The sequence below is a fragment of the Streptopelia decaocto genome, assembly GCF_964273445.1.
Source record: "Streptopelia decaocto genome assembly, chromosome: 3".
In the NCBI taxonomy this organism is placed as follows: Eukaryota; Metazoa; Chordata; class Aves; order Columbiformes; family Columbidae; genus Streptopelia; species Streptopelia decaocto.
In genome coordinates this window covers 31165765-31192411 of record NC_138656.1, presented here as the reverse complement: position 1 = coordinate 31192411, position 26647 = coordinate 31165765, and positions in this window count along the sequence as shown.

The window sequence follows — 26647 nt, the reverse complement described above, 5'->3', positions numbered from 1 at the left end:
ACCAAATCCAAATCTCTGAAAAATGGAAACAGCTTGCAAGTCTCCACATAATAAGTATTTCTCAATTATTAATTTCTATCAACAGCTTTCCACAAGAAAAGTTTTCTGTGTGGTAGGAAACATTTTATCACAATACTGTGGAATAAATAGCAGTGCCGTTATAGCAACAGCTGAGTGCTATTTGTTCACTTCACATATTCCTAGATTCCTAGTGCACTCACTACCATGACATCTGATGCTGTGGGAGAGACTGGACTGAATGAAAAGGTCTGGGCTCAGCTTTTCTCTATAGTCCGTCCTCCACATCATCTGCCTAAAGCCTTATAACCTGTGAAAGACTTATAACGTTGTGCAGAGAAACATGAAAGGCAAGGTAATGAAGAGAGGAAGACATATCCATACCCAAAATGTGATGAGCGTGAGGGCAAAGAATATTTCATAGAGATATTAATATTTCCACTTACACTGTTCTGTGTGTGACACCCAGATAACAGAGGAAGAAATACAATAGAAAGGTAAGACAGATTGGCCAGAATTGAAATAGTTTTAAAAATTTACTCCTCCAAGCTTTCAGTAGGTAATATGAATTTACCATCCCTGCCAACCTCAGCTTCCTTCAGAGACCTGAACATACAACATTGCTCATCTCTAGGCAAACAGCTTCAGACAAAGAGGTGGGGCCTTTATAAAGTTATTGTTCTTGGAGGTAATTAAAACTTAGATCTCGTTGAGGAGCAAAGAGGTATTGAAAACAAATGGAGGAAAAATAATATTGAAAGAACCTCTTGCCTCATCTTCAATTAGCCATGCTGTCTCTGGCAAGTTAACTACGTGGTTCATTACTGATGAATAACTACCATTAAAGTAATGGACTCAAACCAGTGAGACTGGCATCACTCATCTGGGGAACATTTAGTACCAGTCCATTTGGCAAAAACTTCCCCAACAGATAAAAAGGAGGTGAGAGAGAAGTGGTTTCTCCCCAGGCTGGGTATTGCCAGCACATAGCCTGAATGCACTCAGCCCAGTCTCATAAACCTTTCCTTACAAGAAAGCACCATAAAAAATCATAACTGGCTTTAGTTTTGATTTGCTTTTTTTTTTTTAAAAAAAGCTGTAACAGTAAAAACAGATCCTTCAAACAAAAAGGAATATAAAAAGTTTGCATCATTCTCCCCATTCCAACTGAAATCCTGGGAAGGCAAGGGCTTGGTGGGATGCGGGGGCCAGATTCAGTTCACTTTTGCACCTCATTAATTTGCTCCTCTTTTAATCCTCTGAATCTTGGAGGCTGGAATATGGTTTCAGTAACAAAGGAATGAATCTGCTAAAGAAATTGAGTTTGTTTTGCTCTTCATTAACCTCACAAGTACAGTGATCTGAAGATGCAGCCTGAGCCTCCTTTCCATTGCTCCAGCTTCCAGCCAGTGTGATCTCCACCAGCTATCTGAGGTGGATCAGGCCAGGTCTTTCCTACATGAAGAGCAAGGAGGCAGGCAGCACTCTTCAGGACTGTTTCAAGAGACAGAAGTTTTCTTGAAAACATCATCCAAGATGCAGAAGGTTCATTTAAAACATTGCGAAAGAGCTTAAGTCTTCCAGCAATAAATCCTGTGAGTTCTTGCAGAATCACACACATCCTCAGCATGTAAAAGAAATGGCAGTCAGGTCTACGTATTAGTTGATTTCTTACACCATCTCTCCAGCATAAAGGGGGATCAGGCCCTGTGAATCAGGTAACTGGAGACAAAAGAGATCACGGTGTCAGTATGTACAGTTACTTTATCAGGATATATTTCTCTTTGCAGATTAACCACATAAATGAGTTTGGAATGGATCTACTGCTAGGATAAATCGGCTAAAGTCTCTTGACTTTATTTTTTTAATACTGTGTTCAGTTTTGGGCCCCTCATCACAAGAAAGACTTTGATGTACTAGAGAGAGTGCAGAGGAGGGCGACAAAGCTGGTGGGTGGCCTGGAGCACAAGTCTGATGAGGAGCAGCTGAGGGAACTGGGGCTGTTTAGCCTGGAAAAAAGGAGGCTGAGGGGAGACCTTATTGCTCTCTACAACTGCCTGAAAGGAGGTTATAGCATGGAGGGGGTTGGTCTCTTCTCCCAAGTAGCAAGTGATAGGACAAGAGGAAATGGCCTCAAGTTACACAAGGGGAGGTTCAGATTGGATATGAGGAAAAATTTCTTCACAGAAAGGGTTGTGAAGTACCAAAACATACTGCCCAGGGAAGAAGTGGAGTCACTAGCCCTGGAAGTGTTTAAAAGATGCTAGATGAGGTTCTTAGGGACATGATTTAGTGTCAGAGTTACGTTAATTGCTGTACTCAGTGATCTTGAGGATCTCTTCCAACCGAAATGATTCTATGTTTTTTGAGCATAGGTCTCCGCCTTTCTGCCCACTACAACACAAAGATCCCTTCCTTCAGGAAACCCCATGCCCGTGTTTTTTCTGCTGAGGCAAGACGAAAAGTCATCTGTTGGAGTGCTGGGCAAGGGCTTTCCGCTTGCATTCCACAGAAGGAAAATAGCTGCTAACAGGCAATCAGCACTGAAGCAGATTCAGTACAGTGTCTGATGGACAATGGAGAAGTTATTAGCACACAGTATCATGACAACGGTTGCTGCCTGAGAATTGCATGATACTTGTCATTATGGTTCCCTGAAGCCCTGTGGGAGGGATGACAAGGGAAGCAGCAGGATCAGAAGAGTTCCTGGCAGCTCAGACCTTGGTTTCATGATCCCAGGAAAACAAGAACAGAACTGCCCCATATAGATAGCCCCTCTTTCTCTGTCCAGCAGCAGGCAGTGGTGTTCATGCACTGCTGTGGTACAGCCTTTTCAGTGCCTTTCCTGAGCATAAATTTTGGCTTTCTCTATACAGAGCTGTCTGTACCACTTTTACAGTTCCAGAAACAATATGATTTCTTGAAGTTGTTTGCCCTGCCACTGTCTGGCACTTTTTATTCTACCAGGAGTTAAGCCTTGACACTTCAGCTGAATTTTAAGAGAAAAATCTTTCTTTTTGTTTCACCTGAATGAGAAGGCTGTGACAGAAAGACTGCAAGAAGGGACTGGGCTTGCTGTGAAAGGAGGGGGAGTGGGAAAGGAATCTACTAATTTAAGCACTGGAGTGGGTTTTCTTATGTTCTTCCCAGCAGTGGAGGGCTTCTGTGCTCTCCTACCATCCTGACACATTTTTTCCCTGATATCGTATGTACCAGCACATCCAGAGACAAATCTCCCCTCTCCTAAAAGGTGTTATGATTTTCCTGCTTCCCTGTCCCCAGTTCTGCCCTGACCCACAGCTCCCCAGAACCTGCCCCTCTGAGTACAGAGTCTGAGAAATGAAAGTAGCAGCATATGCCAGTCTCAGTCCCTGCCACATTACCATCTGGTTTAGCAGAGCTGACCTGAACTTTGCATGGTATAAAGAAGTCAAAATCTCCAACAGCAGCTGCAAAGCAAGTAACCACACTAACACCATCTGTACTACACTCTGGGGTACTTGGAGTAGTATATTAAAGGAGCCTTTTCAGTCTGCTGCTTTTGTTGTCTACGTTAACATTAAAGGATAATCTTGGAACAAAGCCAGCACAAGAGCAAGCCTGGGTAAGAGAGTCTTGCGGGTAAATTACTTTCTCAGCCTCTTCTATCCAGCTCTGGACTAAGCAGCTCTCTGTCTTGATGTTTCCTTTTCAATCAGCTGCTCAGAATTGGCAGGCCATTTCAGTGAGAGATGTCATGTTGTTCCCTTGCTTTCCTGGAGGTTTCAGTGCAGAAGCTTTGATTCAGCAGGTAACTTTTTGGCTGTCTGCAAGGAGTTAGAGACCATAGTGGAATTCATGGGGCAAGAATGGTGGAGTCTTTAACACACAGACACGTGATGAATGGGAATGAAGCCACTGCTGCCTCCCTCCTTCCTGAATAAAAAGATGATACAACCAAAACCACAAGATTTTCTTATGCAGATAGGGATTAGCCCTCACTTCCCTGACAGGGAAATAACCCAGTCCTTAGACATGGCTCACACCATCCTCCTCAGTGTCTCACATGGCCCAGCATCTCTGCCATGAGCAGGACATCACGACCACAATTTACTCCTCCCATGGTGATTACGCCATATCAACTGCCCTACACAACCTCAAATTCAGCCACTATTCTCTGCCAGGGCTTAAGCCAATGTCCCATGGCCCTGCCACATGTGCCCTAGTCCAGCTGCTGCTTGTGGCCCTAAGGGTCTGCCCTCCAGATACCACGTTCCCACTCGCGGTCCCTACAAACTGCCCCAGGTTCTCTGTCCCACACATTCAACGTTAATCCTCTATAAATCTCACCACATTTGCCCTGTTTTCCACAGGACTGCATCTAAAACTGTTGTGCAAGTCATATTTTCACACACATAGGTCCTCATCCGCACACCACCAGATTCCTGTGCCAGGATCCCCATTCTTCCTCAGCCTCTCAGCAGCACCACTGCCTCCCCCTGTGCCAGTCTGGGGGGACTGCTCATCAGGCTGCACCCCTTCCACACATCTGCCATAGTAAATAACTTCCACTTCCTTCAAGAGCCTGTTTTCCCACCACCAGGGCTATTATATCATCCACCCAAATTATTAACACTACTTCATCTGAGATCACTATGCCTACAACATGCCTACAACTTGCAAATAACATTATCTCAGGTTCCTCACATCCACACACATGCAGAGGACTTCTCAGCATTAGTCCAGGTCAGAGCCCCCCAAAGCTGTGGGGCTCAGCTGTTCACCCCCTCCCCTCCATGGAAATTGCACTTTCAGACAAGAGGGACACATTATTCCTGATATCACAGTCACAAATCTCCCAGTGCTGACACTCAAAATAGCCTCCATCTGCTTCATTAAAGAACAGAGCTGTGGGTCAGGCTGTTTATTAGGCACTAAAATTTAAATTGAAGCAGTTTTTGAAGAGCAAACTTTCCCAACATGTCATAAAAGTGCTTAGATACCTAAAAAATGCTGCATGGACAGATTTAGAACCCATCTCAGGTTTTGTTTGATTATTTATTTATGGTATTGTTCTTTTTAAGGCAAGAGCAGTTTATCTTGTGTGTTAGCTCCAGTTGGCTGGGAGGTTAGAAACCCACCTACAAGTACATACACCAGCAACAGTCCTCCCGCCTCTCCAAAGGGACAGTGCCTTAAAACCTATAGGCAAAAGTCACAACAGCACCAATACTTAAGATTGGCTAATATTTTTCGTTGAAGAGCAGCTTTTCCTATATGCACGTTACCTGCCTAAACTGCAACTGTCTGGACAAATAACCTCCATGTCAGATCACAGCATCAGGCTGACAGGGGCCAAAAGAGCACTGTACATCGTTCACTGCTATTGCTAAAGCCTCTGAATGACTGAAACCAAAACAGGATGGAGGGAAGCAGTGGACTTGGCAGGGTTAGTTTATAAATCCCTTTTATTTCTATTTATTTTTTATTTTGGAAATTTGTTTTCAGAGTAACAGATCGTAGTCTTTATTTTAATGAATGTTTTTTAGGGTTTTTGTTTCTGAGTTTGTTTGTTAATTTTTAATGTAAAGATTTTTGGTCTACTTTGTGGAACTGGTAATATGAACATCTCCATCTCAAAGCCCTGATTGAGTCAGGGTCATAGGAGATGCTTTCTAACTTTCTAACAAGCTGCACCCATTTTCTGTTCTGGAGTACAGCTACAAAACTTAGTAGGGACTTCCATCAAGGCCAGAGAGGTGCCAGCTCCCCAGACTGGCCAAGTCATGAATCTACCCCAGTGCAACAGAACAGACTGATTCCTCCAAGCTTAGAGATTCCCATCAGCTGGCTCTCAGTGCCATGCCATGTATGGTGCCACCTTTTATGGGGCTGGGACCCTCCCTGTGCTCCTGGGACCCATGCCAGCTTTCCCAGGCTCATGGCTTAACCCAACATGCCAAACATCCCAGGACAGCACTGCACCTTTGCTATTTGGCTCTGCTGAGGAAACAGGGTTTATTAGCTCAAGTGCAGTACTCAGCTACCACAGCTGGACTGCGTGCAGATTGCGGCTCCAATGGGTGCATTGCTGTGAGGTCTCCACAGCATGCCCCATCTCCAGGAGCTGACATGACCTATTGCTGCTCACAGACTGCACAGTGAACACAGACACCTGGCTTCAGGGTTTAAATGCCATTAAAGGATAAATTATTAAAAGCTAAATATTTCTGGCCACAGGTAATGTTCAAGTTCTCAGTTGAAGGCTTCTGCTAGCACCAGTTTTTCTTGGAAAAACAATCACCATATTACCAAAAGCAAGTTCTCAGTCATGACTCAAAGTCTTATGACAAAACGAACTCCTGGGCCTTTAGATTACTTTCCCAATATTTTATGTAGGTTTTGAAGTCACAATCATTTGCCACAGACATGGAAGCTAGCAACAGATCTTCTTTATTTCAAATAAAATGGAAGATCATTCAAAATCACATGAGTGCAAGCAGTAAAGCTTTATAGTATGTCAATATAATACAGCAAGCATCACAAGAATAGACAATACTCAACACTAAAAATGCTAAAACCATCTCCTTTAGGAGTCAATTTCTCCTCAATGTTTTAATGTCAGTTTTCCACATTATTTTCCATTTTCAGGGTCCAGCTCATACTTAAGATTCCTGAGCAGAAGTACCTGTTTCTCTTATTTTCCCACAATATTCCTAATCTTTCTGGGTTTTGAAGGCTGGAAGATGTTATACATACCCTATACCTTGTCCATTGTTTGTTTTTTTCATTCTAACCTACAACACAATTCCTCTGCTTCCTGCCAGCCCCTATATTCTTAAGTTTAAGGGTTATCATGGAGGGACCCCGAAATTAGTTTGTAGATGGACAACCAGGTCCAAAACAGGCTTTTATTCTGTCCGCGAAAGTCCAGGAAAACAACCAATTAGAAACAGGGTTTATACAATCAGTTAGCACTCCGATAACATAAAATACAGATTTGGATATCAACCTGAGGAAATTATCAGGGTACAGCAAAAGAAGAATAATGGAGATCCACAGTGTGCATACACATGGCTCACCAAAAACAATGCCAGAGCCGTCTATGACCCCAGGACAAATACACTCACATGTTTAGTGAGGAATTATATTAAGGATATACATTTGCCTGAGTCTGGCAAGGAATTATTAAAGAAAATACACTTGCTTATATTTAAGCATGGAATACACTTGCTGGGCCAGCGAGGAAAATACTAAGTTACCACTCACCCACACTCGGAGATGAGGCAGTCCCATTTTTCGGGAGGTTACCTTAGACAGTGTCCCAGTCCCAGGAGGGCTCTTGGCAGCAGCATTTGGCCCGTGGCTCCGAGGGGACCACACAAAAGCAGCCTCAGTGGGATCCCCATTTTATAGTCTTGTCAGATCTGGCTGTGGGCATTCCAGAAGCTTCTCTGCATCCCCACTCTGGCTATGGATGCCTAGAAACTTCCCAACACAGTGGGACTCTTTCCCTCTCCTAGCTAACTGACAGAGGGATAAATAAAAGGAGCTATTAACTTGCCCCATTGCAGGAGGGCAGGGGGAGGTGTTGTAGAAGAGGGGGGGGTATATGCACCTTCCACATCGAAGGAGGCGGGGGAGGTAGAGACAGGGGTGTGCAACTGCCACAAAGGTTTTTTTTCTCAGTGACCTGAAGGTGGGAATTCTGCTCTCAGGCAGCAACGTGAGGGTTATTCCTACTCTAAAGCTTTTCTTCTCCCCTAAGATCCACATCCAGCTCCATGTGAGGAGTAAAACCCAGAGTGGCAGAAGGATGGGGCTCAACAGACTCCTCTGAGAGCCCTGTGGGGCAAATTCACTCTCTTCCTGAGATGGGGCTTTTTCCTACTTCCCCTGGCAGAATAAGCAGCTGTCTTCAAGGAGGTTCACCCCAGCTTGAAACAGACTTCTACACTGCTGAGGGTCACCCAGGGGTTTTCTTGATTTGAGTCCAGCCACCCAGTGCTCCTGCCTCCTGCTCCTGCCCAGAGAAAGTGACTTCTGCCCCAAAGGGCTCCCCTGGCCTTGTTTCAAGTAACAAGCAACAGACATGAACATCAGCTCAAGTCCGACCAGGTTTGGCAGCTGGTGTTAACTTGCAAAGGCACCTGCAGAGATGAGGGAATTCAGAGTCGGATATTAGAACCTTTTCAAAGCCATTTAATTAGTCCGACAATGGCTGAGTTTCTCAATGTATTTCTTTTTATGTTGTGCCCATTAGAAACCCTCAATCATTCATAGCATTATAATTTATGGCTATGGTTTTGTGTCCCAGTGAATAATTTAAGCTGCATGGACTATGAAGCCTTTATTACTAGGTTAACTCTTCGTGATTTTTCTATGGCAGTTCTTTGAAACGCAAGGCACTGATGTTGCTACTTGTGACTCACCGTCTTAGCCAGTATTTTTGATGTGAAAAAAAAATCAATTATTAAATGGAACATTTTCCTCTTCAGAAGCCAGTCTTTTTAACTGTTTCCTATGCAAAGCAGACACAAAGCTATTTATGAACAGAGATTACATTCCCTGAATCTGCTGATATTGCTAAGCACCTGGGCTTAGTGAATCTGAGCACAGTAAAATTTAGATTGAGACTCAGTTAAAAAACTATTCTAGGGAACCCCTTCAGCCAATAAACTATTTTTTCAAGATGATGAAGACAGTGGAAATACTTGTCCCTTCTGAGACTGGACCAAACAAAGCCATAGACCAGGTTCTGGCAAATTTTCATAACCATTTTAGCAGTATCACTTTCTTCAGTGTTGGCAGCAAGAGAAACAAGATCATTTGCATGGTGAAGCATGAGAAGGCATTTAGCATTCTTGTACTAGCTTGCCACTATTTGATATAAACCATTTTCCATAGTATGCCACTTATGTTCTGTGCTAAATATGTGGTATAGCATAGCATGTGTGCCATCAATGAGATGCTTACATTGCTAGGAAAACCCTGACAGTAGATAATTTAATATAATTCTGTAAACTAAAAATTGTACCAGAAGCTTGCTTTCCTCCATCCATCTTCAACCTGGTGTATTTGTCACTAAAGCTTTAATTGCATCCTTTCAGAGTGCAATCATCTTCTCTTTCCCCTGCCTTAGAGCCCTTTATTGGATTAAGCAGGATTTCTGGTAAACGATTGCTCTGAGATATCTACAGGGCTGAACTGCACCCTCCAAGCAGCAACTGAAATCCATAATCAAAGATTGGATAGCTGTAGGGACTGGAAAGCAGGGTCATTTCTTCTCTGGAGCTGTAATTTGAGTAAAACCCAGGGAAAGCTGACAGGAGACAAATTATAGGCTGATACCAGCATTTGTGATGGCTCCATTTGTTTCAGTGGATCTGTGCCAGCTTACGCTCTCCTGGAGTCTGACTCCGTCGGCTTCACTGGTGTTACATCAGCTGGGGAGCCAGACCAAGGCAGACACCGACATTTAACACCCTTCTGCCTGGGGGTGAGCAGGATGCCCAAGGGTGCCCAAGGAGCATGTATACCAGTGTCTTCCTCTGCCAGTGCCAGCCAAACTAACACACGCCATGTCGTGTCCTACATCTTAAGTGTGCACACAGGGACATTGTGACTGGGGATCAGCTGGCACACACTTAAGTCTTGTCTTAATGAAGTTTCTGGGTGTGTCTGAGTCCCTGTAGAGTTCAGGCTTTCCCTTCAGTCCCTTGAGGGGAAAAATTTAATGAGGCACTGGAATTCCTGCGTCACACAACCTGTCATTAAAGCATTGGACCTTCTACATGAAATCTATCTGGTCAGAGGCTCCTAAGGCTCAAAATCTCCATCCCATGAATCCATCCCCATAACATCACTAAAATGTAGTCGATACCTTACCTTGGTAAGGACAATCTATGAGTAGGACAGTTAGTGAATATTTTTTCAGTGATGTGTCTCACTGGTTCCTGTAGAAAGACAGGATAGCAGATCCTGTTGGGATTTTACAGCTTTAAGTTAAGTAGCCAAGCATGTAAACCAGCGATGAGCTTTATTTGCAGTACAACAGAAAAAAAAAGCAAAACTTTTTATCAGACTAATCCTTATCCATTTTATATCTTTGCTCAAGGACTGCTTGTAGTATATTACAGATGAATCCTTCTCTGGGGAAGGGCTGATGAGAGCGCACCCTGAGCACACAAAAGACATAAGCTCCTCAAGTGCTCAGACCTACAGAGGGAAAACAAACGGGACTACAACAGCTGAGGAGCTTGTGTGTATTTTTGGATTTCACTGAAGTGAAGACTCTCTGGGATACAGATTAAGTTCCCTTTGTCGTTGTTCCAGCTGCCTCAAAGTGGAGATGACAAAGTTTCTTATAAACAGATTGAAAGGTCATTTGATTTCACTGTGTCTTATTGCAATACTTCTGTGTCCTCAACTGAAATGTTATTGTCCATCTTCTTCAGAGATACTCCTCAGTGATTACCAATTATGACACATTAGGTGTACATGGAGCATAAGAGATCACAGGCCAACATCTGTTCTTAATTATAGTGGCATAAATTTAATAGTCCCACTGACTTCAGCAAAGACACTAATGATTTGCAGAACTATAAATGAAAACATGATTTGGCCTTTACAGTCTCTATCTTCTGAAAATTAATAGTATTAAGAGCAATGGAAATATTGTTAACTCTGTAAGAATGAATACCATTTCTACATCGCTAGCATGACACTCTTTTCCTTACAGTATACTCAATGCTGTTGGATGTTAAAGGTTAACTGATCATTTGTCAGTAGAATGTTCCTTCCCTAAAAAAACAATGCTCTTCATCAGAATCCAAACTTTTGATAATGATAGCAAGATTATTCTGCTATTCTGATTGGTTTTCATTTCCATTTTATATTTATTTTTCCTATTATAACACAAGGATAAAAAACTTCAGCATTATAAGACATTTTTGTGTTCTCCAGTCTAAAGCATTAATTGATCTAGATGTCATTTAATCATTTTGGATTGTTTCTCATAAAGTTCTAACACCAATAGTCAGAAATGTTAAGGCTTTCTATGAAAAAAGCAAGGGTTTTTGGTTTTTTTTTTCCCCTCCTTTTTATAAGGGAATGTCTTTAGCTAAATATTGTTAACCTAAGGCTTTTGCTTAGAAGTCAGTCAGATTTTTATTATTTGCCAAAAAGATAATTAGATGAATTAGTATTTTCACAAATTGCCAACTTACCAGGACTTCTTCCTCTTTTCTTTTTATATTTTGATGAAGTGGGAGGGGAAAAAAAAAAAAAAAAAAAAAAGAGAGAGAGAAGCATAAGTAACAGGAGATACCATATTTGTCCAAATAGGAGGAAAAGCATCATTGAGGCCCATAAGGTGAAGAGACTAGTATAACCTGCTGGCACAACAATGAAGAACAGAAGGAAAAAGGAAGAATGCAAAACCTGTTGGCCCTGATGCGTGACTTCCCCCTCAAAAGTCCATCCATCCTCATTCACCAAATTCATCAGCTTTGCAAGACTTTACTCCAAATTAAATCACTGGAGATGCAGACCTGAGATCATTGGGTGAGCCACCACCAAGGCGTCCCCAGCTGCGCTCCCAATGGGGCGGTAGGTCTCATGGCACGAGGTGAAGGGTAAGAGAGAAGTGAGTCTGCACTGGCGTTTACTGGCTGATGTAGGGCAGCTGGATGCATCCCTCAAGAAGTTACAGACCACACATTTTTGCTGTGCTTGAAAAGGAAGGCAGGTATTAGCTGGAAGGTGGAAGCTGTGAGCACCCAAGAATATTTTTGAGGAATATATTTAGGGGACTCAAATGCACGGAGGAAAGGGGCTGAGATGCTGCTCAGTCTCTAAAGGCTCTTGTCCAGTCTCTAAAGAGCCTGAGGAACAAGCCCTTCAAGTTGAGGTTCAAGTATAAAATGAATTTAGAATGAAAATTAGAGGCCTTATGCAACCTGAGTGAATGTAAAAGGACTGAAGGTAGACATCAAGTTGAAGCCTTTCATTTGGGTATAAATAACAACAAGAATGGGAGGAAGTCATGTCAAAAAAGTTATGACTTCACAGTAGTTGCTTGAAAGTCATTATACAATTCTAAATGCTATTTACTGTGTTTTATTTGAGGAGTAAATATTAGGTATTTTATGATCCTTCCTTCCCTAAACCTGACTGGGAAATATTACTGCCATGGATTTTAGTTACAATTGTGGCTTCTATAAGTCCTGAAAAAAAATAACTCTCTTCTGTACTTTACAAAGAATCCAAATGAATACGGGCAAAAAGGAAATGTAAAAGAATTTTGCCCAATGCTGCTTAGCATCTCCTTCCTTATTCAAACACAGAATGATGTAAGTATCACAACAAATCTTTTCTAAGCCAGCAGGAGCTTTGTTTGGTGAAAGCTAGGGAAGAGATTTGGATCATTCCTTATTATTTCCATAACTTGTCCTGCCTATTTATCTGTCTATCTAATTGCCCCTCATCACCTGAGCACTTAATATTTGAGTATCTATTCTGACTCCTTGTTGCGAATCAGCAAAATCAGAGAGATTAGGTATGCTACATTTTTGTTTACAGGTAGTTATTTCTTAACATTGTTATTTGATATCTTGTAATGCCCAAAACCAAGGATAATCTGTTATGTTCATTCCAAGTTAAAAAAAAAAAAAAAAAAAAAAAAAAAAGGTATATGCAGGGACTGTGGAGACAGATAATTATAGAAAGAGCACCATCTATTGTCAGGTAAAAAAAAATAATGCTGTTTATAGGCATCAAGCTTCAATGATGTGGAGACAGCTGTGGGATTTGAACCTATGCCAGAAGCTGAGCGAAATGTACTCTTGAATGCTTTTGGCCCCAAGATGAAATGGTCTGGGTGATACGAATGTCTTGTGTTATGTCTCATAAAATATGAGCCACTGTAGCTTACATGGGACTGTGAGGTGTTCATGCAATTTTTTTATAGGGGTCTGTTAGAGGTGGGTCATGAATGAAAAGTGAGTGATAACTTGGTGAATGGGGACAGTTGTGATGTTTAATGTGATATTTGGATTAAGTAGGGAGAAAAAGCATAAGAAGACCCACTTGGCTACAGGCAGTGCTCAGCTCTGGGCACAGTGCAGTGTGGCTCTTGCCCAAAAACAGTAACTGCACAACAATTTGGCTGAGGTGATGGGTCCTGCCCCTCTACCAGACTGAGCAGCTCAGGAGCAATCTTGCTCTGACAGAGACAGGGTGCTACCAGGCAGCCCAAAACAGAGCTGGCTCTCTGTGCCACCCTCCATCACCAGGTGCAGACAAGCTCAGACCTTCTGCTCTTACTCTGCTTCTCAGAAGACACTGATAAAGCCCCTGGACTGGTTTGGGGTTTTGCCAGATTTATATTTGGAGATGGGAAGAAGGGAAGGAGATAATTCCTCTGTGACTGTTCAGAAAGAGTGATTCATCCCAGGCAACACAAGCTGTTATGCCAAGCATTTCATAAATCATTTATTCAGCTCTCTGCATTTTCAGTAGACAGCCTTCTTATTGATTTAATGTCTTAATAAAAATGAAGGGCAACGATTCTCCAGACCAACTTGTGTGGCCTTTTCTTCTTGCGGATAACAGAAAAGAGAGAAGGTGCCAATGGAATGGGAATGAATAACTTCTTTCCCTTTCCTTCATAAGCTTCTCCATGTCACTGATGCTTCCTTGGGACTTTCCACACATACACAAAGAAAAAAATAAGGTTACACAGACACCTCAAACCAGCAGAAAGTGCATCTCATCAATTTTGTGCAACCTGCTTACTCTGTTGCTCCACACGTGTGCTTATGTCCCTTGGAAGAGAACTTTTCAACATCCAGGATATTCAGTGATAAAGGGCCTAAAGGAGGGCATTAACTTTCTCCTCAAAATAGGTGAATAAGTGAATTTTTAAAAGAGCATACCGCTATCTAGAAGCTTGAGCATGAGTATTGGAGTGGGGAATAAAGCAAAATACAGATACTGGCCCAAACCACCAGCAAGAAGTCAGCTGTTTTATAGCAGGGGTGAGGGAAAGTGGGTCCCATGTGGGCCAGGCAGACAAAGGGACACTAACATCTACAAACTACTCTGCAGGTAGGCAGGCACCAGATAGGTATGAGCAGGGAACAGATGAGATATGTGGAGATGAGGGAAAGCAGGCAGCTGTCAGCAGAAGGTACAAGGTTGCTTGTCTGGTTCTTTGATGAGTTAAGTTAATGACTGACTCTGCAGGAGGCTGTGCTGGGTTACTGATGCAGAAGAAAGGGGAAAAGCATGTTTATGTGGGCACGGGGGAGCTGACCGTTTTGTCCTGGTACCCAAAACTAAAATTTCCTCTTTTATAGTAAGTAGAATCGGAGCTATGATCCTGCTACTTGATATGCAGAAGACAGAGACAGGGATAACACCACCAAAACCATAGCAGGAAATCTTACTTTTCTTGGCTGTCTCGCTAGTTTTGCCTAGACACACAGCAGATGACCCCTTCTTTCACTGCTGCTAGAGGCTCCCTGCCAGTAAAAGATGGGACCAGCCCAGTGCAGTACATGAAAGGTAGTGCAGTGTCTGGGGAAGTGCCCTTCTCAGCACTGGAGATGGCCAGAGACTGCAAACACTGCAAACACCCTCCAGCTTGGTTTGGGCTGAGGAAGAAGGGGGTAGAGGTGATGTGCTTTGTGTACTTCTTCTGATCCTAGCAGTGCACAACAGCCCATTTATGCCCTGTTCCCATGAAATAAGTAGGGCTTGAGCCAAGGCACAAAGCAGGATCCCACTCTCCTTTCCTCTTCCATCCTGAATCCCCCCTCAGTTGTCTGTCCCTTGTGGGGAGCACTTTGAGCACAACTGATGCAATAGAGTGCAAAAGCATTTCCTTAAGAAAATTACTAGCAAACCCCAAGCTGTGAGTCAAAAGGAACTTTTCTACCCTTCGGCTCTCCTACCTGCAAATGCAATTAGAATGAATGAATGAATGAGCAAATACCTTATAAAGGACAAAAGAGCATTTGTTTCCTTTCCAGGTCTTTCAAGTTCAGTGTTACTAGTTGGCTTAAAGGTCAATCCACTGTTTGTATGGTCAGTCATGGGAGAAGGAGGAGAACTCTTCTCCTTGATAATTGTTCCACTAAAAAATATTCTCAATTTAATGGATTTTGCACTAGTGAAAGGAATAGTGGACATGGTGTTTCACATGTACACCTTCCTTGAAAGGAGTTGAGGACTAGAAGCCCATTTAAATAGAAATCCGTCCCTCTTCAGTCTATCAGTGCCAAATCACAGTGCCCTGTGTCTGGCCCTTCTAAGCCCATGCCTCAGAAGATTTATGCAGCTTCAGTAACTGCACTCACAGACTTTTTCACCTTAGTGGTATTTTTTTTGAAGGAAATAAATACATGAGTGCAAATCAAGGCAAGGCAAGCCAACAGTGAAAATATATGTGCTCTGGCTTCAGTCTCTAAACCATGTCAAGTACAAGAACCAAGCAAACTGCCATTATAAGCAGTGAAAAGTGATTTTTTTACCATTATATCAGTGTACATAATCCAAAGAAAGACATTACAGTGGAAATACTCTTTTACTCCTATATATTCAGGCTGCATGATGTCAGTTCTTACATTTCCTTTGAAACATACTGAATCTGAGGTAGACTGGGATTAATCTACCTCACCTTCTCTGCAACCTAGTGAAACTTCTTTCTCTTTCACTCTTAGCGTCTTTCCTCTTTCTTGATTGTACAATAGTCTTATGGAGTCTTTTTCATCAGTAGATAGTAAAGTGCTCAACAGTGAGGAGAGGTGTTATAGTCTGTATTCATTCATGGGTGAACTAAGACAGAGAAAATTGCTGAAGCTACCCAGCAGCAGAGGTGGGAGTAATATCGAGCCTTCCAGTCCCTTACTGGAGCCCCTCATCTACATCAGCTAATATAATAGGTTATAAAGCAATACAATGGAAGTGCTCAGACTTCTATTTCCTACCTATTGTATGTTTCACTTGTAATTGCATTATATAAACCTGATAAGGGGAACAGCAAAATAGTAATACTAAGACTAACAGCAAACTCTACAGTGGGAAAAAAGGGGAAGAAGTAAGAGTAAGGTACCACTCAACAAGAAATATCCTGATAATTCATAAATATTGGAAATAATGCAGAGAAGAAAACAAAAATTTATCCCCCATCAAGTGCAGCAAGCTCCAGCTGTACAATATTCATTTTGTTATCTGAGGTTTGTAACAAAGCTTTTTTTAAGCCTCAAGCACAAATGTGATAAAATAAAGGTGAATTTTCAAAGGTAATTATTTGTTTGTTTGTTTGTTTAGCTGTTTCTTTTTCTAGACAACACTGAAGAGAGCTTTCTTTCTGATGGTACTCCAGGTTGGAGTGTCAGGATTCAGGGGAAATTGTGGACAAATGGGGAAATGACAGCTGAATTCTCAGACTTATGCAGTGCCAAGACCAGCAGCTCTGGATGTATGATTGACTTGACTGCTATGGAAGAAAATGCTAAGTAGGTGATTTCACATTTTTAAATGAGAAGAACTAAGGAATCCATGACTGAAAAGGGAAAATAAGTCTCATCTTTAATATCTGCATTCATCTCAGCAGCAATATGTTTCCTAAATACTTATCCTGTGAAATTCTAAGTGATATCTAACTTTGATAACAAATGATGGTGAAAGATCTTCCCAGATGACATCCATCTGGTGGTTTGCCAGATGTATATTGAGTGTCTATCACATTCAGCCTCATGAGAATTTTTTATCTTTAAAAGTAGAGCAATGAGATGAAAACCAAAAAATATTTTTTACTCTCATATCACTTTTTTCCTTTAAAAAAAATCACATAAAATTTTGAAATGTAAGAAGCAAACCTGTTTTCCAAAAGGATAGCAAGTCCCGCATGGAGTTTAATCTTTGATAAATAAGTATTTACAGGTGAAAAATACCGTAAGGCTTTCTGGATGTTCCACTTACTGGACTGAGCTCCAGTGGTGCTGTGTAAGAGCTGGCACCACAAAGAGCTCCATCAGCACAGTTGTGGGGCTCTTCACAACAACACCAAGAAGTCAGGGGACCCAGACTGTTCCCCAACTTCAAGAGGTATTGTAAACGACAGGGAAAGACAAAGCTGTTACAGAGAAATACAGATGGGAAAGAGTGCTACATTAGTCCTCAGAAGAATTATATTCATCTGCTGGTGCTTCTCCAACTTTTTCCGACAGTTTGGGGAAGCAATTCAGTATGTTCAGGTCTGCTTCTGTAAAAGAGTGTCTTAAGATTTCTTTTTCTCTTCATAATCACTGTTAGGAGAATAATCTCATGCAGGCAGAACTGTGTCTCCATAGCTACCTGCTGGGGTGAGCTAATATCCAGTGGAGGGAGGCCCTGACTTCACCAGCTCATTACTGTAGCATAAACAATAAAGATCAAGAGGACTTTGCCAAAATGGCTTCTTTTTCCAGGGCTGCCAATTCAAAACCATTTGCCAGCACTGACTTTGCCTAAAAGGATGAGTGCCAAGCTAGCAATGACATGAGCCATCAGATCCCCTGGAAGCATAGGTGAACATGGACCAGACGCCAGCAGGGAAGGTGGATAGTGACAAGTCCTCCAGGAAACTGTAACCAACAGTGGGCTTGGCTGGTGTGAAAGGTAAGCTAAGTGTGACACCCCAGCAGACCAGAGAGGTTGTGCTTTTCGAGAGGCAAGGTAACACTGTTACCATTCTCAAAGGGACCACAAAAAAGGTTACCCCCTCTCTAAAACCACAGGGCCATGTGCCTTCCCCTGTTATGAGGCATAGTACAACATGTTACAAGACAAGAGACTTGAGAAATAGGAGAGAGTTGGTTTTCAGAAGTTGATAGATATTTCTTCCAGTGTCTAGATGCAGTGGAGCTCTTTCAGTTGCTGAACAGTGTCTGTCAGGTGGATCTTCTGCTAGTACAGTTGCCCTCTGCTCAGGTGGGTGAAATGCAGTCGGCCCTTTCTCAAGTACTCAGCTTTCCAACAGCTCTGCAGCCTGAAGTGAGGAGCCCTCTACTTGCCTGGGGACAATTTCTTCTTAATTGTTCCTCATCCTTCTTTAGTAAGGAAGGTTCTGGGTTTGGTCTTCCTGCAAGTGTCTTAGCAACTTTGCTCTTCATGGGCATGAGAAATCACCTCTCTTCATGACAGGGGGAGGCGTGACATGTTACATCTGGCATCCCAAACCAGGAAGGAAAATGGACAGGAGGGATATTTCACTAACTTCCAAGCCTTCTGTGTTTTCTGTGCTTATCCAGTACCCAGTACACTCAATGGCTACTGATAGGAGCAAAGTATCATGTTTGCAGTCTTGCAGTCTTTCCTGAAACAGGGCATGCAGCACAGCAGTCAACAGGCTTGGACCACCTCTGGGATGGAATATGGCAGCCATCTCAGTAGCAGCAGTAATAAAGGCAAATGTTTTACGAGAGTAATAGCTCTCACACCCTTATTTCTGCGTACTTCTCTAACCTATCCCATTAGCTCTCTGTGGGACATCTTTAAACACAAATGTGCTTTCACAGTGGAGCCAGCTATTCAGAAGAAACAACATCAAGTTTGCAGAAAATAAGATCTTAGAAACAAAATGAAGTGAAACTGATACTTACACTTGGGCCAGAGGCATTTTCCCACATTGGTGACTTGTGAACTAGAAGATAAGGGAGCCAGGGACATCATCTGTAAAGAGAAGATGCAATTTCCCAGTCAGTAAAAGCCTCTGCAACCAATGTTCTCTTGAGACCACAGTGTCAACAGAGCATCAATGAGGCCTATTTGCCCTGCGCTCCTTGAAATCCTGCCATAGACTTCTGAAGAAAGCTTCCCAGTCTTTCTAGACTTCACCCATAAGTAAATTAAGGACAAAATCTTAGTGACCAGGTTCCGATCTCTGAACTAGTGTTCTGCTCCCATAAACTGGAGTCCAGCTTGGAATTACAGGGAACATTTTGGAGTAAGAAAGGTATTACCCTTCTCTTCCTTTTTTCTTTTTTTTTTTTTGTTTTTTTCTTTTCCTTGAAATGTATCTCTCATTATGAAGCCTGATGGAGGCATAGAAAATAGGAGGCAAAGAGAAAGAGAGGGAGCTGCAACTAGGCTGCAAACGAATGGAGGGTTATGGACAAGGTTATAAGAATAGATTTTATGTCCAGGGCTTGGGAATTATGGCATCTCTGCACGTCTTTGGGCCTTGTGGGACTACATGTTTTCTGAAGGAATTCTAAAGAGACTGGAGACTCAAATGGGAGGGAAATTAGAGCTTTGCAGTGTGAGGGCTCAAATGTGCATGATTGTGTGCGTCTGGCATGAAAATAATTGAGTCTTTCTCTCTCCAAAAAAGATGAAGAGGAGAGCAGCCCAGGCCATGTCTTTGGGGAAATCAGCATATGCACAGAGCAGCAACTGTGGCATCTTGGGCATCTGCTGTTTCCAGCAGGGAACCAGCTTATTCCTTTGGAGCTGCCTGGTAATTTTCATTTTCAGACCAAAGCCTTCTGAGTGGAGGGGGTTTTGGTAGGGCAAAAGAACATTCTACAAAGATTTGTTTACTCTAGACTTGAATCTGACCTTCACCCACCATCTAATGTGTTCGAATATTTCTCTCACCTCCTGTAAGCAATGCTCTCACATATAATACTTGTGCTACTCCTTTCTTCAGTAATACTGTTTATATGAGGATTGCAAGGCTCTTTACAAATAAATGCTGGTAGCACCACATGGAAAGGCTGGAATCCAGGACAGAAGCTCTTCTTTCAAGGACATACAACTTCAGTGCAGCAAGATCAAAACTTGATACCAAATTTGTAGGTTCTCTAAGCCTGCTCCAGCACATCATTATGTGTTCAACCTGCAGCTGCAGCCTGCTTTGAATTACACAGAATCACAGAATGTCAGGGATTGGAAAGGATGTCAAAAGATTATCTAGTCCAATCCCCCTGCCGGAGCAGGAACACTTAGATGAGGCTGCACAAGAATGTGTCCAGGCGGGTTTGAATGTCTCCAGAGAAGGAGACTCCACAACCCCCCTGGGCAGCCTGTCCCAGTGTTCTGTTACCCTCACTGAGAAGAATTTTCTTCTCAATTTTAAGTGGAACCTTTTGTGTTCCAGTTTGAACCCATTACCCCTTGTCCTACCATTGGTTGTAACCAAGAAGAGCCTGGCTCCATCCTCGTGACACTCACCCTCTATATATTTGTAAACATTAATGAGGTCACCCCTCAGTGTCCTCCAAGCTAAAGAGACCCAGCTCCCTCAGCCTTTCCTCATAAAAGAGATGTTCCATTCCCTTAATCATCGTTGTTGCCCTGCGCTGGACTCTCTCCAGCAGTTCCCTGTCCTTCTTGAACTGAGGGGCATCCACCTCATTCATCAGTGGGCCTACATTGCCTCTGGTGTTAGCTTTATCTGCCACGTATTTGAAAAAGCTCGTTCTGTTGTCCTTGACCCCTCTCACCAGGTTTAATTCTAAGGAGGCCTTAGTTTTCCTAGTTGCCTCCCTACACCCTCTGACAACAGCCTTATATTCTTCCCAAGTGGCCAGCCCCTTCTTCCATGATCTATAAACTCTCATCTTGCACTTGAGCTTACCCAGCAGTTCCCTGTTTACCCACGTAGGTGTCCTGGCTCCCTTCCTTGACTTCCTACATGTAGGGATGCTCTGATCTCGAGCCTGGTAGAAGCAGTCCCTGAACACTAACCAACTATCTTGGGCCCCTTTACCTTCAAGCAGCCTTGCCCATGGGATTTCCCCTAGCAATTGCCTGAAAAGGCCAAAGTTTGCCCTGCTGAAGTCCAGGATTGCAATTTTGCTTGGTATCCTGTGCCTGCCACACGAGATCCTGAACTCCACCATCTCATGGTCGCTGCAACTAAGGCAGCCCTCAACCTTTACTGCTTCAACCAGACCCTCCATGTTAGTGAGGATGAGGTCCAGCAGTGCACCTCTGCTAGTCGGATCCTCCACCATTTTTATTAGAAAGTTATCATCAAGGCACTGGAGGAACCTCCTGGACTCAGCTGGCTGGCTGAGTAGTCCTTCCAGCAAACATCAAGGCAGTTAAAATCACCCACAACAACCAGGGCTTGTGACTGTGAGGCTGCTCTCGGCTGTCTGTGGAAGGCTTCATCAACTTCCTCACCCTTATCTGGTGGCCTGTAATAGACAACCACAACAGTATCACCCCTGCCAGCCTGCCCCTTAATTCTGACCCATAGATTCTTGACTCGCTCCCCATCCATGCCTGGACAATACTCAATACATTGTAGTTGCTCTCTCACATAAAGAGCAGCTCCACCACCAGGCCTGGCTGGCCTGTCTTTCCTGAAAAGGACATAGCCATCCATGACCACGTTTCAGTCAAGTGTGCTGTCCCACCATGTCTCTGTAATTGCCACCAGGTCATAATCTCCTGCCCGAACACAGGTTTCTACCTCTTCCTGCTTATTCCCCATGCTGCGCGCATTGGTGTACAGGCATTTCAGGAAGCAAGCTGAGCACACCGATTTCACCCCAGGGGTATGGGAGGCCTCCCAGTCTTCATCAATTCTAGAGTGCTGCCCCCCACTGAGGCAAGCCCAGCTACAACCCCATCCCCCTTTGAGTCTAGTTTAAATAAATAAGTCAACACCAAACACCCCCTGGCAAACATTTTGAAATTCTGTTCATTCTGAAGTGGTTTGAACTGGCCTGTTTTTAATGTTCTCTTTGGCATTTTCACAGATTTTAATTTTATGTTGAAATATTATTATGGCACAATAATACCCTGGTTTCATTTCTTTTTTTTTTTTCTTTTTATGGGAGAACAAAATTTTTCTTTCTGACTTAAAGAAGACAGGCAAAGAAGGCCCAAAACTGCATAAACAAAGGTCCCCAACCCAAATATGCCTGAAACTTCTCACAAATAACTGTGCAAGCAACCCAGTGCTCTTTGTCATATAGGCATGGTTTCAAGAGCTGCAAGAAACAACCAACAGCCCAAAGGTCTGGGCTGAGCCCATTACTAGTTTAAAGATAATTTTCCAGGGTACAAATGTTGACATCAATGCAAACTCTCTAAAGATTCACCTTTTCCTTGCCAAAGACAAAGGCTGCTTGCTGCAATCAGGCTCCTGCAGCTAGATGGGGATTTAATTTTATTTTAGTAGTGTTCTGATTTTTTAAGATGCCTTGGGAACGGGTAGTTTGGAATTAAGATTTTATTAGTCTTCTCTTGCATCCCACCTTTTTTGAGCACTGCTCAAACTTAGGAGTAAGCCCCCACAGAGGGATCATGCTCCCTGCAGCTGGAAGGGCTCCAGAGTCCAAACAAAATGCCTGCTATCCTACAGGGAGTATCAACATAACTGGGTATCTTGGGATTGTATCATCAGAGCAACCAGACAGAAGAAGCTCTGAGGCCTCCATCCCCCTCTCAAAGATCCCACACTTGTTTTCAGCCTTCGTTGAGACACACCTCTGTTTTTGTGATTCACTAACCTGAACTGACCTGAATTCTCTTAGACTTGTAGTTTTATTTCATAAGCCCCTTCCTGAACAGTGACTGGAAGCTGTCTTTCTTCTTCTAACTGTACATGCCCTGTAGAGCCATGTCAGGATGGGGAATGTTTAACCAAGTCAAGCAGAAGCAGAACAGCTTGCACCGGAGGGGTTCCAGAACACATTTGAACGGCTTATGCACATTTTTTTTTAACTGTCTTGTAGAAAAAGATACAGTTCCCTCCTCTGCCTCTGGAGGTTTGTGTTTGTTCCCTGCCTCCAGCATGACTGCTCTGATGATCAGCCTAGAGCAAGCTACAGGGAGCAAAGGATTCTCAAATTCCAGCCAAGCAGTGGCTCTGTTTGCATCCTCTGATGAACCCAGCTCACATCAGCTTGCAGGAACAAAACTTCTTCCTTGCCAAAGCAATTTCTTTACCAAGAAATTATCTCACCTTTAGTGTACACAGCAAATTTCAAGTACTGGTATTAAAGGATGTTTCACTATCAATCTCTACCTGGAAATCATGGCCCTAGCTGCTAATCTATGCCCCTACTGTCATTGCAGTGAAGTAGGTGTAACTCTCTGTTGGTGCAAAATTGCAACTGCAACGCCAAGGGGGTCCAAATTGAATCAATTGTCTATACTTTGTCTTCCCTATTACTTTATAGAAAAACAGGATTTAATACTATACTGCACAAATCAGGCTCTTCAGGTCTGCAAAGCTCTCCAAAACAGAAATTAATGATAACACTTTTCATCCTTAGATATCAAAGTGCTCTGTGCAGGTGCATGATTACATCATTTTCTCTGTTTTAGCAATGGAGTAATTCTTAAATATATGTCTCTCTGATCTGTTGAAGACCAGATATCAGGTAAATGGCAGACAAGCTAAATCTCCGAATTCCTAGTTTATGCTCTGTTGACTGACATTATAAAAGCTGGGGCTGGGAGGCTAGAGAAGGGAGGGAGAGATGAGGAGAGCTGAGACTATGTCTCAGGCATTTAAATCAGAGTCTCCAAACACTCAGAAAAATGTATTCTGCCAGTGTGCCCACAAGTGCTAAATGGCAGCTGAGTGCTTTCAGGGGGTCTGGCAAACAAGGGCACAGCCATCATTTATTGGCAATTAAAAACAGAAATGCAGTGTGCAAGTGAACTGCCTGCCACTTTGTAATCGAAGAGCACTTTGCAGTATTTATCAGTTCTATGACCAAGAACACATGAATTTTTAAATAATTGCTCCATTCACATCCTCACCACTGCATACTGAACTCGGCACATTTAAAAGCCATTAATTAATCATTTGTTACTGATTATACTTCACAATGGCATCCCAGATTGCTCCTCTGGTGGTGGTAGTAAACATGTCATGGCAGTCCCTTGCTTCACATTCAAGAGACCAGCACATCAGCTGTCTCTAATAGCAAACTACTCACCCAAAAGTGCTCCTGTGCCTCTATCATGGCAGCAACTCTGCATCTTGGGGTAGCATAAGCTCATCCACAGTATAACCCTGTTCCTCAGGATGTATAATATGACCGTGGAACCCTCAGCCAAGGCTGGAGGGAATGACTGGGCAGGGCTGCTGGGAACCTACTGCAGGACCAGATGAAAATGTGACCTCTACCAGGACTGGAGAAGAATCATGATACTTTCCTCTCTGGCCTTCCCTGGAGACACATAGTGAATCCAGCATTCATGCTAAGGTTTTGTTGCAAAGACTGTTTTGTCTTAAAATTTCCTGGACTGTTTTGAACCACTAATTAGACTGTTTCCACCTCAGTCACAAATTGTCCATTCTACCAGTATGAGCCTGTTTCTAGTCTAGAAATCTCTTCTAAAGCCATCTGAAATAGATTCCTGAGTCTGCCTCTTCCTTTAACTCTCCAGATCTCACATGAAAACTTCTTCCTCCCACACCTTTTTTTTTTTTTTTCTACAGCACTGGTGCACCCTTGCTCTGTTCTAGTCTTTGTAAATTATTCACCATCCAACATCCTTTGCACCATCATTTCCTGTAATTTATGGTGTCTACTATGTTGTATTATTTAACACCAAAAAGCATTTCGGGATCCAGCTTAAGATGTATCAGGGAAGATGTAATGAATTGTTTTGTATAAAAACCCTAAACAATAAAATGGAAAACTATTAATAGCTTAATGGTTTTTTTCTTGCTAATGTCTCAGTCTTTTGTGTTCGTAGAAAGCTTGTCATGTTTATTACACTGAGAAGAGGGCAAGAGCTTTTAAACTTGTTTGCCTTCTCTCGGAGAAATTGCTTTTTTCTTTTCAGCTTGTTAATAGAGTGTTAACAATATCCATGTGATAAGCTGCTTCCATCAGACGGTGAAGTCCACTAAATAATTTCCAGCAAAGTCTTAATTCCAGATCAGAAGTGCAGGAGGCAAGGCTGCAGCTGCTGGCAGTTTATTCAGCTTTCATCATAATGTCATATCAGACTAAATTATTGAAGATGACTGACAATTTACATATCTCCTCTCTGAGTCAAACAAACTGGAGTTCCCATCAGTGTGTTACAGCTCACTGCATTTATAAAACTAGACTAGCAATCCAACTTGTTTGCATATTATATAGTGAGATGAGTGTAAAATAAAGTTTTATTTGGCAGGTGTGGAAGAACAGAAGCCTGTTACAGGCAGAAAGCATAAAGTCTAGATCAGCTCCTCTTGCCTGGTGAAGGACATGTCCACAGCCTGTTAACTCTTCTGATTTTGACAACCATATGACTGACAGTATAGGAATTTGCCCAACATTGAGGGATTCATTTTGTTGGGTTACTCTGTCTTTACACCAGAGTAAGAAAGAGGATAATTAAGTTCATTAGTTCATAATGAAAGGAACAAACAATAGTTATTAATCCAGACCAGTTTCTCTCTTGAGTAACAATGTAACTTTCTATTCATTGTACTATGAAATTCACACTGGTTATGTTTTAAATGCACAAAGTTATTCTGGAGCTAGATCAGGTACTTTCTGTGCCATGACTGTGAAAGTCAAGTGTCACCAACTTCTGCTTTATGTTCACATTCCAAAATGATTAATTTAAAGACCAGGATAAAAACAAATGCATTATTCAGAACTGAGTAATAGCTTTCACTAGACACAGTGACTGCTGGATGAGATACAGGGGTTTTTTACATACCATGTAAACATTTGAAACAAATCCGTGTCTTCAGTAAAAACTTTACTGAGAGAATAACAGAATTTCAAACTCAGCTTCTAAATGAAGATATCTATATGCAGAACCTATATCCCTACTTAGACATCCGTATTAAGTGGTTTTATTTCTCAGAAAAGCTGGTCACACTGGATCTGATTTTGTCTCATAGCTTCTGAAATCAGACTGCTTCTGACATGCCTTAAAATTCATGGCTTTCAGTGGGAGCAGTTCACATCAATATTTTTAATTGACCTACTCTTAAAGTGCAAATCTAACCAACCTAGTCTGAAAACCTCACCCTTTTTATATGACTGTTTATCAGGAACATGAGCTCAGTTTTTAGTCTCTCTGTAACAGTAATACTCATTCCACAGTGTCCTGGTTTTGTTAAAAACAAGACCAGTTTCTCTTTTAGTGAATTTTTTCCTTTCAGCTAAATTCTTCTTAGTAGTTGCACTTTTCTGAAGTTGGATATATGTTTTGGTAGACATAGCAATGGAAGACAAGTTCTCTGATAAGAATGCACATTGAGTATTTGCAAAGAGGAGTGAACTGAACAGGTAACTAAAACTGACCAACTAAGTATTCCATCCCACTCACATCATGCATCATATATAGGTGGGAGATCACAAGGGTCTCACGGTCTTTGACCATGGCTGGCATCTGGGGAGAACCCTGCCTGACGTGCCTGCGATCTGACGTCTAGTGACAGACTGAATCCAGTTCCAGTTTGCTTCAGAGTCCAACCCAGGACTTCTGAGTGCCTGCCCTGCAGCTGCTGGAGCAGTGTGGAGCCAGGAAATTCAAGATTTGTTTTGTATATTTTGTATAATTTTCTCTATTTTATTAGTAGCATTAGTAAAACATTTTAAATTGTTTCCAACTTGCAAGTCGTCTCTCTTTTTGCCTCTCTTTGCCATCCTATTGCCTTTCCTTGGGCGGGGGGGGG